Source organism: Pleurodeles waltl, chromosome 4_2, assembly GCF_031143425.1.
Source record: "Pleurodeles waltl isolate 20211129_DDA chromosome 4_2, aPleWal1.hap1.20221129, whole genome shotgun sequence".
NCBI classification, from domain to species: domain Eukaryota; kingdom Metazoa; phylum Chordata; class Amphibia; order Caudata; family Salamandridae; genus Pleurodeles; species Pleurodeles waltl.
Genome location: NC_090443.1, coordinates 209586893 through 209605381, shown reverse-complemented (window position 1 = coordinate 209605381; position 18489 = coordinate 209586893). Strand labels below are relative to the sequence as shown.

General features: G+C 45.5%; 1 protein-coding gene and 1 long non-coding RNA gene across 3 annotated transcripts in view; both read left to right on the top strand.

Moving 5' to 3' along the window:
- The window catches only part of FIRRM (FIGNL1 interacting regulator of recombination and mitosis), a 1527986-nt gene that overhangs the window by 878111 nt on the left and 631386 nt on the right, over positions 1–18489 (top strand). The gene's annotated exons all lie outside the window — the stretch shown is intronic.
- LOC138294113 (uncharacterized) lies at positions 15231–15754 on the top strand. Its single transcript, XR_011203195.1, has 4 exons — positions 15231–15297; positions 15382–15443; positions 15539–15603; positions 15692–15754. It is a non-coding gene; the product is annotated as an uncharacterized lncRNA (long non-coding RNA).

Below are 18489 nucleotides of genomic sequence, written 5' to 3'. Positions count from 1 at the left end.
TATGCAAGGAGGGCACCATCTGTGCCATTCAAAGCATTTCCAGAGGCTGGGGGAGGCTACTCCTCCCCAGCCTGTAACACCTATTTCCAAAGGGAGAGGATGTAACACCCTGCTCTCAGAGGAAATGCTTTGTTCTGCCTTCCTGCGACTGAGATGCTCAGACTCCAGGAGGGCAGAACCCTGTCTGTGAGGTGGTAGCTGCAGTGCAAGCCCCCAGGATGCATGGAGTTGGCTCCCCAATACCAGATTTGGAATGGGGGGACAATTCCATGATCTTAGACATGTTACTTAGTCATATTCGGAGTTTACAGTGTGAAGTTACATATAGGTATTGACCTATATGTAGTGCATGCATGTAATGGCCTCCCCCCACTCACAAAGACCCAGGAAATGGCCCTGAACTATGGTGGGGCACCTTTGCTAGTGCAAGGGTGCCCTCACACTTAGTAACTTTGCACCTAACCTTCAGCAAGTGAAGGTCAGACATATAGGTGACTTATAAGTTACTTAAGTGCAGTGAAAATGGCTGTGAAATGGTGAATGCACTATTTCACGCAGGCTGCAGTGGCAGTCCTGTGAAAGGGTTTGTCTGAGCTCCTTACGGGTGGGAAAAGAAATGCTGCAGCCCATAACGATCTCCTGGAGCCCCAATGACCTGGGTACCTAGGTAACATATACTAGGGACTTATAAGGGGGGTCCAGTGTGCCAATTTAAATTGGTATATGAAGTCATTAGCCTTCAGTGACTAATTTAAAAGCAGAGACAGCCTAAGCATTGAGGTTCTGGTTAGCAGAGCCTCAGTGACACAGTCAAGCACTACTGACATCACGCATTAGGCCACAAATTATGAGCACTGGGGTCCTGGCTAGCAGGATCCCAGCGAGATAGGCAAAACACACTGACATATACTCACCAACAGGCCAAACGTTGGGGTAACCATGCTAGAAAGAGGCTACTTTCTCACAAGTGCACCGTATAGAGAGCCAGCTTCCTACAACTGGCCAAAAAGCTACCTTCTGAGGGTTTGGGTGTTCATTCTACCCTAGTTAAAGCTGTGACCACTGTATTAGCACGCAGAGTTCCAGTCTTCGACATCTGTCAGGTGGCAACGTGGGCATGTCTGCACACATTTACTAAACACTACTGCTTGAACAGTCTGTTCTGTAGAAATAGACACTTTGGCCATTCGGTCCTGCAGGACTTTCTAGTATGATCTTAGTTCACAGACACACACACCTCCAAGGATGGCAGTACTTGGGTATCTATTCAAAAGTAAGATATCTGCAACTTAAAGTCTCTATCAGATGACAAGGTACCTAATTTCTGTAACGCCTTATCTGGTAGAGTCAATATCTAGTTGCAGATTCCTTACTGACCCATCCTAGTCACTTGGCAAACTGATTTCTTGGGAGAGGGACTCCCCTTTCAGTGCCTTAGTTTTGATGCACCAGTAGTCAGTTTCTTTATGGCTCTGTGCTTCTGTCGTGGAGAGTTGTTTAATGAAACTTACATCAGTGCGCTGAGGTGGTGCCTATATAGGAACTTCAACGTCATATCCAGTAGGACGGCAAATGCGTAGCCGATCAATGGCACTTAATGGCTTGCAGGGTTACTGCTCATGAAAATCTTCTGGATCCAGTCTGGCAGCTCGGAACAATTCAAATGTAAGGAATCTGCAACTCGATATTGCCTCTACCTGGTAAGGCATTACCAAAGGTAAGTACCATGTTCATCAATAGAGTTGGCGAAGCAGCTATAGGATCCATATATATTGGGTTGAGATTTGAAGTGTCATAAATATCAACATAGAAAAGTCCCATCTGAGAAAATAAATGAATTTGTGGAGGGTTGAAATCTTGCAAATGTGTGAAGGTCGATTAACCAGCTGACTAGGGAATACCCATAGTTCTTGCTTTATGCTCTCCACATCCCCCATATGTGCTGCTTGTAATGTCACAACTGAGAGGTGGGCTCCTTAGAGCGGAGTACCTAGTGAAAACCATAATTCATGCCATTACAGTGGGGAGGTACACTTAGCAAAATTTCCACATGGTGTTTTCAGACCTCCATGCTAAGAGGACTCAGTGTGCTGTAGGACGTTGGTGAAAGAAATAACTCAGTTCTTCCAACTTAATTGTGGCTCTGTTGATGACCAACTTGACAGTATGGGGAATTTACAATGTGTATATGAGGGGTATATGCATTAAAAATGTAACAGATGAGAGAAACACTGAACGTCTATGTGCACAGGTTAGAAAATGTCCTACAAATTTTAGATCGAGAAGCACTGGGCCTCTTCTTTGACAAACAAAACGTATAGATGAGGTGCCCATATAAAGATATATAAAAGACTCAGTCAGTTTGACTGCAAGAAATACCTACAGGTTCAACAAACCAAGAGTAACTAAACTGAGTAACTGCTGGCTAGGATGTCGCATTTCGATCCACCAGAGGTGAATAAAACCTTCTCAGCATTCTATGGGCAAGCATTTCTGATGAATACTTTTAACCACGAAATCCTCACCTTGGAATTACACCCCAGGCGCCATACTGGATCTTGAAACGTTTCTCCAGCACTGCCCCTGCACACCAGTAGGTAGTGCCCTGAGGCTTTTTGTTTATTCTGTACTGCTTCTGAAATGACGTAGCAGAGGTGCATATAAGTGTACCTTACTCAATGACCTCAGTTCTTTGATTTTTTTTTTTTACCTAATGCAGTTTCATCAAGACTTCCAAACTAAGGACCCTGATTTAGAGTTTGGCAGACAGAGTATAGTAAACAAACTGCATTGACGATTGTTCATCAGAGTATGATGATGAGTACAATAAAAAGAAATGTCAGGCAAGCAGGAGAACATACATTTTCAAAATACCCCAATTCTCTTTGACTCTGTGTGTGGAGAATCCATAGGAAAAGAATTAAGGAAATGCTTAAGGTGATGAAAAGTGGTCTTTAGGCGAGGGACTGGCCTGCAGCCAGGCCCAATGCCAGCCCTTGAGCATACAGAAGACAAGGCTGTCATCCATCCATTGCTCACAGCTGCCAAAGTTTGTCTGCCAGCTTATTTGAATTAAACTATCTCAAATGCCTCTGTATGTATTTACACCGAACCACTAAAAGGCCATATTCTAACTAATGCTCTTAATTCATGATGCATTTCAAATTATTTTGGTGTAGCAGAAAACAAAAAATTTCACATGAGCTAAAATGGGTGTAGGAAGCTGGCCTGGTGTGTGGTGACACCTATTGTGTTACCACCTTATTCAAACTCCAGGTATCCCCAATAGTGAGGTGTTGGCAGTTTCTAGGAAGCCAGGGCTCTCTAAGGGAGTTGTGGATGAGCAGCCAAGGATTATCTTGGAGACATGCAAATCTCATGCAATACCACTGTAGTTACACTTAGTACTTACACGCATGAAAGAAAACACTCAGTGGTACAAAAATAAAGGTACTTTATTTTGATGACACAAATACCAAAAATACCATAGCAGCCATACTCCCTTAGGAGTTAAGTAATGCACAAACTATATACACTGGTATGCAGAAATAGGCATTAAAACTGATAGAAAACAGTGCAATTAGTGAAAATCACAATAGTTAGAAATAGGCCTGGGGAAGTACAAACCATATATTAAAAAAGTGGAATGCAAAAGTCGGTCCCCCTCCTAGGTAAGTGTATTGTGTAGACTGGAGCTGGGAGTAGTAGGAAAGTCGAAAGGTAAGTACCACAACCCACCCCAGCGACCAGAAAAGCAGGAGTAAATCACCGTAAATTCCCCTGATCACTCACAGAGAAAAGAATAATAATTATGCAAAGCCCAGAGGAGACTGCAAGACACCAACAGTGGATTCCTGGACTAGAAGACCTGTGGAAAAAGAGGACTAAGTCCAAAAAGCACAGCAGCGTCCAGTAACAGCAGGAGCCCCTACCCATCAGAATGAAGGTGCAAGAAGTGAATCACCGGTGAGGAAAAAGAGTCCGCGCTCCACCCAAGAAGAAAGAGTCGGGTTCCTGGAGAATGTAGGTGATGTCCCACGCCGGAAGAAGGATTGCATTCGAGTTTGCGTCTTCGGGTTCCACCAACAAGCCTTGGCACATGCAAAACTCGTGGTTAGCTGAAAGTGGAGCTTCTGGGGGCCAGGAAGGACCAGGTGGGTCTACCCAGGAGGTGGGCCAGAGGGGGCCCTCAGCAACACAGAGAGCGCAGGCAGCACCCACAGGAGTCCCACAGGATGGGGACAGAGGAGTCACAGAAAAGGGCCACGCAGCACTATACGTCTCAGGAAGGAATGCTGGAGCTTCAGGATGCCTGAAGATTTTGGAGGAAGGATGCCAACAAGCCTTGGCAGCTGCAAAAGATATTGTGCATGGGGTTCTGTTCTGCGTGGGCAGGCAAGGGCTTACCTCCACCCATGTTGGAGATTTGGAAGAGAGGACCGTCGGTACCAGTTCATTCCACCACCCGTGATGCAGGATCCACACAGCCCGTCGTCGATGCAGTTGGTGCTTGCAGAAGCAGGGGAGTGACTCCTTCACCCCAAGGGAGATTCCTTCTTCCTTCTGATACAGGCTGAAGACGGGCTGTCCTCCAGAGGATGCACAACCGGTGAAATGTTGCAGTTGCTGGAAGGAGCCGGCGATATAGTGTTGCAGAAGGCGTCTTGCTTCTTTGTTGCAGCTTTTCGGGTCCTGGAGCGTCCAGATGCAGTTTCTTCGGTCAGAAATCGAAGTGGAGGGTGCAGAGGATTCCCGCTGGAGTCTTGCAATCCGAATCTGAGGAACCACTCAAAGGAGAGACCCTAAATAGCCCTGAAAGGGAAATTGGTCACCTAGCTGGGTGACTACATATCAGGAGGGGGCTCTGATGTCACCTACTGGCACTGGCCACTCAGATGCTCCCAGAGTTCCCTGCCAACCTTGTATCCAAGATCGCAAAATCCAGGGAGCCTCTGGAGGAGCTCTGAGCTCCACCGCTGGGGTGGTGATGGACAGTGGAGTGGCCACTCTCCTTTCCTTTGTCCAGTTTTGCGCCAGAGCAGGGACTTTGGGTTACTGAACCACTCGAGACTGGTTTATGCAAGGAGGTTACCAAATGTGCCCTTCAGAGCATTGCCAGTGGCTTAAAAAGGCTAACCCTCCCAAGCCTGTAACACGTATTTCCAAAGGGAGAGGATGTAACACCCCTCTCCCAATGGAAATCCTGTGTTCTGCCTTCCTGGGCCTGAGCTTCTTGTGCAACAGGAGGGCAGAAACCTGTCTGCGAGGTGGCAGCAGCCTGGGCTGCCTGGAAACCTTCAGAAGGCTGTAATTGCAAAACAGGGGGTCCTCTAAGGAGCCCCCAGAGTGCATGAAATCATACAACCAATGCTTGCAAAAACCTTGGAGTATGATTCCAACATGTTTGATACCAAACATGCCCATGTTTGGAGTTACCATTATGTATCTGGACATAGGTAGTGACCTATGTCCACTATAGACGTAAAATGGCATCCCGCACTCACAAGGTCTGGGAAAATGGGCCTGGAGTTTGTAGGACCCCTCTGCTCCTGCAGGGGTGCCCTCGCACACAGGTACCTGCACCCTTGAGTCTGGGCTAGGAGGGCCTGCCATAGGAGTGACTTACAGTGGCCTGGTGCAGTGACCTGAAGTGAAAGGGTGCATGCATCTTTTCACGCAGGCTGCAATGGCAGGCCTGCAGACAGATTTTACATGGGCTCCCATGTTCCCCAATGCCCTGGGTACGATATACTATGGTGTGATATGGGGGAACCAGTATGTCGAATATGTGGGGGGGGTGAAGTCCCAAGCAACCAAATTTAGAGGGAGAGAGCACAGTCACTGGGGTCCTGGGTAGCGGGATCCCAGCGAACACAGTCGAAACACACTGACAGCAAGCAAAGAGTGGGGGTAACCATGCCAATAAGAGGGTACTGTCCTACATTGGGTACCACTCTTTCTCCAGTATTGGATCTTTTATACATCCACATGCTTGAATCATTCCCCATCATCGAAGTGGGAGTCTGTAGGAAAGTACCATCTTGCCTGGCATGTTATTCCCATATTTCACTGTATTTATGTTGTTTTAGTCTGTGTCACTGGGACCCTGTCAGGCAGGGCCCCAGTGTCCATAAGTATGTGCCCTGTATGTGTTCCCTGTGTGATGCTTAACTGTCTCACTGAGGCTCTGCTAACCAGAACCTCAGTGGTTATGCTCTCTCTGCTTTCCAAATTTGTCACTAACAGGCTAGTGACTAAATTTACCAATTCACATTGGCATACTGGTACACCCATATAATTCCCTAGTATATGGTACTGAGGTACCCAGGGTATTGGGGTTCCAGGAGATCCCTATGGGCTGCAGCATTTCTTTTGCCACCCATAGGGAGCTCTGACAATTCGTACACAGGCCTGCCAGTGCAGCCTGAGTGAAATAACGTCCACGTTATTTCACAGCCATTTACCACTGCACTTAAGTTACTTATAAGTCACCTATATGTCTAACCTTCACCTGGTGAAGGTTCGGTGCAAAGTTACTTAGTGTGTAGGCACCCTGGCACTAGCCAATGTGCCCCCACATCGTTCAGGGCAAATTCCCCGGACTTGTGAGTGCGCGGACACCATTACACACGTGCACTGTACATAGGTCTCTACCTATGTACAGCGTCACAATGGTAACTCCGAACATGGCCATGTAACATGTCTAAGATCATGGAATTGCCATTCTGGCATTGGGGGGACAATTCCATGATCCCCCTGGTCTCTAGCACAGAACCCGGGTACTGCCAAACTGCCTTTCTGGGGTCTCCACTGCAGCTGCTGCTGGTGCTAACCCCTCAGACAGGTTTCTGCACTCCTGGGGTCCAGGAAGCCCTGGCCCAGGAAGGCAGAACAAAGGACTTCCTCTGAGAGAGGGTGTAACACCCTCTCCCTTTGGAAATAGGTGTGAAGGCTGGGGAGGAGTAGCCTCCCCCAGCCTCTGGAAATGCTTTGATGGGCACAGATGATGCCCTCCTTGCATAAGCCAGTATACACCGGTTCAGGGATCCCCCAGCCCTGCTCTGGCGCGAAACTGGACAAAGGAAAGGGGAGTGACCACTCCCCTGACCTGCACCCCCCAGGGGAGGTGCCCAGAGCTCCTCCATTGTGTCCCAGACGTCTGCCATCTTGGAAACAGAGGTGTCTGTGGCACACTGGACTGCTCTGAGTGGCCAGTGCCAGCAGGTGACATCAGAGGCTCCTTCTGATAGGCTCTTACCACTCTTGGCAGCCAATCCTCCTTCCTAGGTAGCCAAACCTCCTTTTCTGGCTATTTAGGGTCTCTGCTTGGGGGATCTCACCAGATAACGAATGCAAGAGCTCACCAGAGTTCCTCTGCATCTCCCTCTTCACCTTCTGCCAAAGGATCGACAGCTGACTGATCAGGACGTCTGCAAAACCGCAACAAAGTAGCAAGACGACTACTAGCAACCTTGTATCACCTCATCCTGCCGGCTTTCTTGACTGTTTCCAGGTGGTGCATGATCTGGGGGTAGCCTGCCTCCTCTCTGCACCAGGAGCTCTGAAGAAATCTCCTGTGGGTCGACGGAATCTTCCCCCTGCAACCGCAGGCACCAAAAGACTGCATCACTGGTCCTCTGGGTCCCCTCTCAGCCCGACGAGCGTGGTCCCTGGAACTCAGCAACTCTGCCCAAGTGACTCCCACAGTCCAGTGACTCTTCAGTCCAAGTTTGGTGGAGGTAAGTCCTTGCCTCCCCACGCTAGACTGCATTGCTGGGTACTGCGTGATTTGCAGCTGCTCCGGCTCCTGTGCACTCTTCCAGGATTTCCTTCGTGCACATCCAAGCCTGGGTCCCCGACACTCCTTCCTGCAGTGTACAACCTTCTGAGTTGTCTTCCGGCGTCGTGGGACTCTCTTTTGTGACTTCGGGTGGACTCCGGTTCACTTTTCTTCCAAGTGCCTGTTCAGGTACTTCTGCGGTTGCTGCCTGCTTCTGTGAGAGCTCCCTGAGTTGCTGGGCGCCCCCTCTGTCTCCTCCTCCAAGTGGCAACATCCTGGTCCCTCCTGGGCCACACCAGCACCCAAAAACCTCTTCTGCGACCCTTGCAGCTAGCAAGGCTTGTTTGCGGTCTTTCTGCGTGGGAACACCTCTGCAAGCTTCATCGCGACGTGGGACATCCGTCTTCCAAAGGAGAAGTCCCTAGCTCTCTTCTTTCTTGCAGAACTCCAAGCTTCTTCCATCCAGTGGCAGCTTCCTTGCACCCGCAGTTGGCATTTCCTGGGCTCCTGCCCACTCTCGACACTGTTGCGACTATTGGACTTGGTCCCCTTGTCTTCCAGGTACCCAGGTCCGGAAATCCACTGTTGTTGCATTGCTGGTGTTTGTTCTTCCTGCAGAATCCCCCTATCACGACTTCTGTGCTCTCTGGGGGTGGTAGGTGCACTTTACACCTACCGTTCAGGGTCCTGTGGTGGGCTATTTTTCTAACCCTCACTGTTTTCTTACAGTCCCAGCGACCCTCTACAAGCTCACATAGGTTTGGGGTCCATTTGTGGTTCGCATTCCACTTTTGGAGTATATGGTTTGTGTTGCCCCTATACCTATGTGCTCCTATTGCAAACTATTGTAATTCTACACTACTTGCATTACGTTTCTTGCTATTACTTACCTAAGTTTGGTTTTTGTACATATATCTTGTGTATATAACTTATCCTCATACTGAGGGTACTCACTGAGATACTTTTGGCATATTGTCATAAAAATAAAGTACCTTTATTTTTAGTACCTCTGTGTATTGTGTTTTTTTATGATATTGTGCATATGACAGCAGTGGTATAGTAGGAGCTTTGCATGTCTCCTAGTTCAGCCTAAGCTGCTTTCCCGTAGCTACCTTCTATCAGCCTAAGCTGCTAGAAACACCTCTTCTACACTAATAAGGGATAACTGGACCTGGCACAAGGTGTAAGTACCTCTGGTACCCACTTCAACCAGGCCAGCCTCCTACAGAGTACCACAGTACCATAATAAAGCAATGTTTATCATTGTTATAGGTACTAATGGCAATGAACCTTTTTTTCTATAGCCTATGTCCTTTTTAAAAAAAGACCAAAGTATAAAGTTTAGCCAGTCAAGCGACAGCACCCTCTAAAACACTCTCAAGAGAGGCCAAGTCACTTGGATTTTCCCACGCATGAAGTGTGATGGGAGTCTGTCTGAGCTCTGCTCAGTTTCCGATACTTATTCCAAGTCCTTGACGTTTTCTCTTCAGAAGTTTGTTTATATATTTTTCATTTTCAGAGCTTGCAACACTTGTGGGCAGTAGAGGCTCCATTCTTATGACCCACATAAGGAATGAATATATTGCCCTTATCTGAAGCACAAGGTGAGAGATTGCAAGATTTGTTGTACCTTTTCACATAAAGCTCTTAAAGACAGAGAAGGTAGATGTTTACTATGGCTCCAGAAAATTAAAACTAAGGAATGCCCTCTTTCAGAGGAGAAAAGGAATGAGTCTTCAAAGACTGACATCGATGAAAAGGAACAGATCTGGTGAGAAACCGTTTTCAGCATCATCTTGCTCTTAGCTGTTCTGTACAAGAAAAAACACATGAGGAATGTCCATCTTCCGCAAAATAGGAAGCAATTCCTTCAGAAAAGGTTTGTTCAGAGCCTACCTGTTTATTCCCTAAAAAAGGCTCAGACTACGTAGTGTCGACGATGCAATCAAAATTCGAATTCTTCACAAACACATTGTCAACAACAGCCTCGTCAACTATGACTACCACGACTTCATCAGTGTGCACTACAGCCACGATGCCCAGGATCATTTAATCATCACCATTGTCGTTGAGCACTATTATATCGCAAGAATCTTGAAGGAGACAGTTACATCGACAAAATCTCTGTCGTTTGTCCCTTCCCATCCCATGAGCCCAACGACGTCAGACCAGTCGAAGAGGGAACTATCTTCAACGAGAGAATCGTCGTTCATGATGGACCCGACGACAAGGGACCAACCGTTTGTAAGAGGGAGCCGTCAACAAAGGAACCGTCGATACCACTGAAATCGAGATCATTGTCAAAAACATAATTTTTGCCTTGGTCATTGATTCCTCCAAGGAATAAATCCCCTACAGAGATTCTTCCAGCCCACACCTCACCCAGTAAAGTTTCATCCCTTCCACCAGCACATCTTCGAGACAATGATGTTTCAGATGATGACTGTCCCTTTGGGTCGGCTTGTAGCACATCAGAGCTTCATGTCAAGTGCCAGGAAGATGAGAATGATGAAGGGAAATACTGTTATGAATACTGTTTGTAGGACAGGTCCTCTTTTGACATGGCCACACACATACACTTTTTTTCTGATTTCTGGTGTGATTTCTGGTGTAATTTCGGCTGAAAGTGCACTGCGTTCCTGCTGACCAGGACAACAGTGCCAGATCTTTTCCCACAAAACTGCAGTCATTTTTCCCAATTGGCAAAACCTTTAGTAGCCACAGTAAGTCCTTAGAAAATGGTACCTGTAGGGAAGTGCCCTCTTTCTTGGAATGGTGACCCCCAATTTCTGCCTTTTGTCAGTGTGTTTGACTATGTTCACTGAGATCCTGCTAACCAGGACCCCAGTGATTATGCTCTCTCCTCCAAATTTGGTTGCTACTAACCTTTTCTCCCCACAATTGGCATACTGGTGCCCCATGTAATTCCCTAGCAATGTTCCCTGAAAGGTGCACGCGCATCCTTCCTTTCCCCACCGCGCAGGCCCCTTTGACCAGCATGCATGTTGTTTTCAACGTCGCGTCGCTGCCTGCATCACGCAGGAGAGAGGACATCAGCGCTGCGTTTTAAAATAAAAGCAGCGCGAAAACAGGTCACTGTTTGCGGCCGAGCAGGAAGAAAAACAACAGTGTGGCCATCCGAGGACAGATCAACCCAGACAAAGGAAGCACCTGATTAAAGCAGGTAAGTGTATTTGCATGCGTGGTCACCCTGTCAGTAGCACCTGCCTGCTTATCTTTGCCCAGTACTCCATACAGGCACAGCCCTTTTGGGCCCAGTTCCAGTGTTGTTCAAGGCTCCCCACTCGGATCGCCCCTCTATCTGCGTCGTTAGAGCTCCTGCTTTTACAGCTATTCTAAGCTCTTTCATCTTTCTCTCTCCGCAGTCCCCATACACTTCCTTCTAGCACCCGACTTTCTCTCTCTGCCACTTTCTGCACTGTCATTCTTGCTTTTCTGTATTTCCAAGCCTCTATTCGAGCATTTCTGACGCTTTCGGTTGCCTTTCACGCACTCACTCTCACTTATTCTTTGACGTCCCTTGAGCTCCTCACATTAATTCTCTGCCACTTTCTGGGCAATCTCTCACTCCTCTCACGAATTCCTGTCTTCCTCTGTTCGGTGCCTCTTTTTGCTCCTTTTTTTGTCTCTTTTCACGAGATTTCTATGGACTTTTTTCGCCATATTTGGTCTCTTCACTGCTCTCCTCTTTCCCGCTGTCTTCTCTCCCTTGTGCCCTTTTATCGTCCTTGGGGGCCTTTACTATCGCCTCCCCTGTGCTACACTCCTCTCAGGCTTTCCACTACCTGCTAAGCCCGCCCACCTCTAGCAAAGCTCCGTCTACCGCCCCTGTTTAATGGTAGACATGCTGCTGCCATTCGAAAGGCAAAGCCCTCTACACCCGTCCACACCCACACAGGCCAGGACCCTTGGTATACACTCCCCTCCACTCCCCTCATGGCTGCTACTTTTCAATCTCTCTGTGCTCTCGAGCCGATTGCTCTGCCCCACATTGTGGCCAAGCCTTGCCCGCCAACATTGAAGGGGTGTTCTCCTGCACCTCTTGCACCTTCTCTGACCACCCTCACCTCAACCCCATCACTCTCTGTACTCATCCCTCCCTATCCTTCATCCTTCCCAACACTTGCTCGCTCACCAGACATGCCACCAAAATCTTGTAAACCAGACATGCTCTTCTTGAATGAAACCTGGCTGATTCCCACATTGTCCTCCAACATGGCCACAGCGATTCCCTTCCCACATTGTCCCCCTTCTACTATCATAAGACAGGAGAGGACCTTCAGACCTGTCGATGGCTAATAAACTGCCAACTTGCTTGAATTCCAAGAGCGTGTTTTCACCATTTTGTATCAGATATGGTTGATCTTTTTAATTTGCATATATTTGTGGATACTTCCCACCAGAGCACACATAACTAATGGATGTGAAGACTGCTCCATAAGTGTTATGAATGAAACACTTCATTGATTCTCACCAAAGCAGATCTCTACATTGGTAAAATTTTTCACGTTCCTGATTTTAGATTTTAAGTGTTATCGGCACTTATTGAGAGAATAAAGCAATGAATTACAGGGCACATATTTTCAGCTAATTTTATTAAATAGTTTTTTTATTGCAATGTACGGACTATTGTTTTCTATTCAAAGTAAAAAGATATTTTTTAACAAAAACGATGCACTGATGTTGATTTGTCCGTGGCCTCATTGACTTGTACAGGGTGGCAATGTAAACACTTGGGAATTGGGGTAAATACAATTAACCGAAAAATGAGGTGTTTCCACTGGTTTCTTCCTCTCCAGACAGATTTCTTTTTATCATAAATGAGTTTTTATTTGCAAGCATTGGAAAAAATAAGTATATTCTCAGTGCCTTGTGCTTAAAATAAAGTTTGTCTCAGTAGCAGCCCGGACTTGGTAAAATCATTAATTATATAATTAATATTTTGTATTAAAAAAGGCAAGAATTTAAAATAATCTTTACTTTGCGCTCCAGTGCAAGAGGTGTTAAGGTGTGCATTTTATGCCATCTTCAGCCCAGCCTCTATTCTTGACTCATCAGATTTACCCATAGAATGGTCCCCAGATTCTATGAACTTTTTCATTCAGGCCGGCCTCCTTTCAGGAAAAAATGTTTGAATTAATTTGCTTTTATGTACCTTGGGTTTCATGTACCATCTGTATTTTACAACAATATTACATCGTCACCACAAAGTATTATTACAATTTCAATGTTCCCTGTAAGGTGCGCGCGTGCACCCTTCCTTTCACCACCATGCAGGCCCCTTTGTCAAGTGCTCACGTTTTTGCAGTGTCACGTCGCTGCCTGCATCATGCGGGAGAGAGGACGTCAGCGCTGCGTTTAAAAAATAGAAACATCGCGTTGCTGCAAAATGCACTGACATTAGGTAACAAAGGCCACTACAACATCATAACACCCACACAGAAAGCTGTAAAGTACCCATAATTATGTTTATCAAATGTTCAAACAGCGTGTTCAATAGAAGGGAGCAATAGCTGACATCACAATTAGAAAATAAATCCTTGGTGCAGTGGATGATAACATTCAGCCTGACTTTGGGGATGGATTCAGTAAGTAAGTATTAGCAATATTTAAATGTAATGTTTTTTAAAGATTATTTACATATTTGTTGGTCAGTTTAAAAACAAGTGGGTCTTTATATTTGAACTTGACAAACAGCCCTAAATGTAACAATAGTAACATTTGCAGGAACACAACATTAAACACTCAGGCCAAGGGTTTCTAGTGTTTCATGCAATGCAGTGCAGCATCCACATGCTGTGTTGTGCAAAGGGAAAAACACAATGAAGCTCCATATCTACAAAGAATGTTCACCTGCTCATATTTCTGCACAGATTTCCCCTTGTTTGCTCCTACTTAAACAAAAACCTTAGCTTTTTTGTTTGGAAAATCCTGCTATCTCAGTAGATCATGATTGGCATCAAACTTTTTGGTGTTAATGGTAATCTGCCTCAGTGTCATCTCAGTAAGCACTCCCTTGACACACCGCAAAAAAAAAAATGTTTTTTTTTCTGTTATGAAAAGTTCACTGTGAATTCATCTATAAGCAGATCATCACTGACTTTCATCTATGACAACCTGTCAGGCAAACCGGTCCATCAGTGCTCATTCACTATGCTTTCATGTGACACATTTTAAAACTGGCTCTCCAAACATGGCTCATTCACCTAAGCACCAATTTATCCTAGCTCCAGAATGTCAAAATCAGGCGACAAGAAGTCCAGATCTAACGTCCTCTTAGTGCATCCAGCGATCCTAATCGCGGTTATAGATCTAATTTTCTTTCAGCTGGGGGAGGGGGAAAGACACATTTTAGACCTGACAGCCTTAAGGTGGTCATCCCACAACTTTTTGCCTGCCTCCCTCCACTTTTTTGACACTGTTTTTGCTGGTTTTAGTACTCTGTGAACAGTACCAGTGCTAACGTTCATATGCTCTCTCCCTTAATCAGGGTATCTTTGGTTCATTCCCAATTGGCATATTTTATTTACCTATAAGTCCCTAGTGAAGTGCACTACATGTGCCCAGGGCCTGTAAATTAAAAAAGTAAAAGGCAGGACTTTGTATGCGCCGAATTAGAGTGATTCTTTTTACGCTAATTCGTCACAAACTGAACTCCACAGCACACTTTATTAAATTCTCTAACTTTGCAGTCAGTGCAGAAAAGTAACCATTAATCTCCAGGATAAAATAAGCAGCAAATTGTAAGAGGACATAAGCTGGCACTGGACTTCTGTTGTTGAACCCACTGCAAATGTGACAAGAGAATGACAAGACTTGAAGGCACCTTCATTGCTCATTCACTGCCTGAATGGATAGAACACTTTTTTTTGTCAGCTTGCCAGAACGAGCCAGTAGGCCTAAAAATGGCCCACCCTTATAAATCTGATTAGTCTGAGCGAGTGGCCGAGCAGATAACTTGAGGCCTGTAAAGGCTGCATCATCGAATGTCTAACGCGTGATGTAGGTTTCCAAATGGATGATAATATGGAACCAGAGCTGAAAGCCCAGGTAACTACTCAATTGCTCTGGGACTGTCATGCATAATGTTTTTGTAACTCCTATAACCTATGCTAAATATCTTCTTTCCAATTACAGCCGGTCAACATTTGGATTTGAACGGGCAGGCGTGAGTACCACGGAAGACCAGGTATTTCTGTAGATGTTCCAGGTGGGATTAAGGGTCTCTACATAAATCACATTCATGATCCACACCTTTGCTTCTATTACAGGTTTGTCGGACCGAGCAAGTTATAGATTTGAATGGACCGACATGTGTAGAAGCATAAGGACCAGGTAATTATTTGATAGGTACCCCATCTGGGTCACCTGGCACATTATAATATGACCACATGCTGTAACCAACTGTTAACCATCTTTTCTTTTGCTGCAGACATCTCAGACAGTACTGGTCATAGATGAGGACGGGCAGACTGGAGTAGCAGCAGAAAGAGCAGGTTATTATTTGCTAGTTTTTCCTTATGGTGCAACTGAGACATTGAAACGTTCAGGTGCTTTAATAATTTTTTCCTCTTGTACAGGCATCTTAGACCCTGCTACACAAATTTGAACAGGCACACGTGAGTAGAGGCAGAAAGACAAGGTAATAATGTAGCAGATTTTCACTGTGGTGCACCTAGTACAGTGGAATATGACAACCTACTTTAACCACCTTACCCACTTTTTCTTCTGTTGCAGGCATCGCCAACAGCGCTACTCATATATTACAAAAAGGCGCATGTGAGTGGAACCAGAAAAACAAGGTAATTATTTGGTAGATTTCACTTGTGATGCACATAGTACATTATAAAATTACAACATTCTTCAACCCTTTTCTTTTTTCCTTTGCAGGCTTCTTAGACAGTGCTAACATTGGTTAGAAAAGGCAGACGTGACTACAAGCAGAAAGACCAGGTAATTATTTAGTAGTTTTTCTTTGTAGTACATCTGAAATACTGGAATACAAGCATGTTCTGTTACCATTTTTTTCTTCTATTGCAGAGATCTTACAGTGTTACATATACAGGCAGGTGTGAGATCAAACAGAAAGGGCCAGGTAATTACTTGCTGGTCGCTACATTTTCCAAGAGATAGCTCAGTCTTGTCTGGAAGATTACATTCAGTAGCATAAAAACCAACTTTAAATAATGTTCCTCACTTTAAATAATGTCCCTCTTTTTTTTGCAGGCTTTGCGGGACAGTAGGTTCAGACTGATTGCCTCCAAAATGTTCAAGCGCAAAGCTGTGACTTCTGCAGAGAGCAGTGCTTCACCACAAAGGAAGAAATGCTGTCTGGAGTTCAAAGAAGAATGGCTGAAAGAAATTGTGGAGACTGAGACACAGAAGTCCCGGAGCAAGGTTTGCGTACAACTGGGAGAGCTATTTCTATACAATCCAGAAGTAGGCCTGATTTGCAAAGTATGTGCGGAAGCAAAGATTGCAGGGGACTTTTCTACAGGGAAGAAATGGAGTGATGGCTGGAAGCTGGACTACTTGAACCGCCATCAATGTAGCAAAGTTCATGAATCTGCTTTGGTGACACTGAGAAATAAAAGTGCTGCTGCCAGGCTGGGTTTTGGAGTGCGCACTATGCTGACGGAAACCGCCAGTGACAGAGCAAACAGACTAGAAGTGGTTGAATGGCAAAGATCCCTGCCTGCGGAGATAAAGATTCTCATCAACAATGTGTTGCTAGCAGTCAAAATGAACACGTCAGTGTTATCTGTTCAAGACATCCATGACCACGTCGCATTGTATGTGAAGATACCAAACAGCTGGAGGAGCAAGAACTATGCGTTTGAGTTTTTGGAGGCCATCAACTGCGTGATACTCTGACTTCATGGCAGAACTTCGCAGTGCTCGGTATCACACATTGATAATTGATGAGAGCACCGATATTTCAGTTACAAAAATGCTCATCCTCTACTTCAAGTTCCGATCTGTAACATCAACAGAGTACAAAACCGTGTTTGGGGGAATTGTAACTCTGAGTGCATGCAATGCGGAGGCTATCACTATAGCTGTAAAAGACTTCTACACTGCCAATAAGCTGGATCTTATGAAAATGGTCATGTTCACATCAGAAGGTGCATCAGTGATGCTGGGAAAGAACAATGGTGTTGCGGCCCGCCTCAAACAATCCATTCCCCATCTAGTTGAGCAGCACTGTGTTGCGCACAGAGAAGATTTGGGAGTTGACGATGCCTGGAAAAAAGTGCAGATGATCAGGGAACTGGAAACATTACTGAGGACTGTCTACACTGTGTTCTCCCGCTCTCCGTTAAGGAAGTTCAAGCTGGATGAAATTGCTTTGGTCACTGAATGTGAAGCGGTCTCCTTTCGGCCACTCAATGAGGTGAGGGGGCTTTCAAGGCATTTTGCTGTTGGTGCACTCTTGTGTAATTACGAGGTTGCTCTCAAATACTTTGATCATGAAAGAGTTGAGGAGAATGACCCAATTGCTAACAATTGCTACAAAAAACTATCTGACTCAAACTTCCACATTTCCTTTGTAGCACTAAATGACATTCTGGGTGAACTTGCATCTTTGTGCAAGTTGTTTCAGAAAAGCTCTTTGACCACTGTTGAAGCTGTACAGTATGCAAGAGCACAAATTACCCAAATAAAGGAACAGTACTTGGGCGACACTGTCTTTTGGAGCAACACAGTAAGAGATCTGATGGCTTTGTACAGAGAGGACCGAGAGTATGATAGTGAGCCTATGTTATCTTTCATTAAACTTCTTTGTGAGCACATGGAAAGAAGGTTCCCAGAAGGTGAATTGAAGGAATGGACAAGCCTTGATTTCCATACAGTAACAACACAATCACAGTTTTATTTTGGGACTGAGAATGTACTAAAACTTGTTGAAAAGTATAAGAAGGTCTTGGTCCTGGGTGATTGTGACACCCCTGATGATGTTGTTCGGCAGTACAGAGATTATAAATATGTGGTGGCAGCGCATATAAAAAGCGGATTGTTAAGCACCTTTCAAGACATGGTGAATTTCACTCTGCGGAATGCTGCTCAATATAGTGTTGTATCTCAGCTTGTTGATGTCTGTGCAACTTTCCAGACTTCAAGGGCAGACTGCGAACGAGGATTCAGCCTCATGAACTCAATCAAGTCCAAACTAAGGAACAGACTAGAGGAGAGTCACCTAGATATGCTGATGAGGACAAAGGCTTACCTCTCAAATGGGAAAGTTGACTTAGACCGAGTTTATCAGCAGTGGAAGAATGGCAAGGACCGGCGAGAAAAACAAACATGTCACCCATCTAATGTTGGCACCTGACTTGTCTAAACTATGATGTGGCTCTTCCTGCAGTCCATGTGTGGGTGGGGTAGGAACATTTCTCAGCCTGTATCGTGGCATGGGCAGCATGGCATTTATCAGCAGTGTGTTCATCAAATTGTAAATTTTAACTAATTACACAACTGGCTGTATTTGATGTGCAAGGCCCTCTCCAGCACTCTGAGAGTATTCATTAAAGTTTCATAATGGTTCAACCTCCTGATTTCTGTTTTCTCTAACTGGGGTGTAGGTGGCACTTAACAGGTCATGTCCTTGGGGTGTGCAACCAGGTCACAAAACTGCCTTAATGCCCTATTGCATGGGGTAATGTTTATACAAATATCCCTTTTTTGCT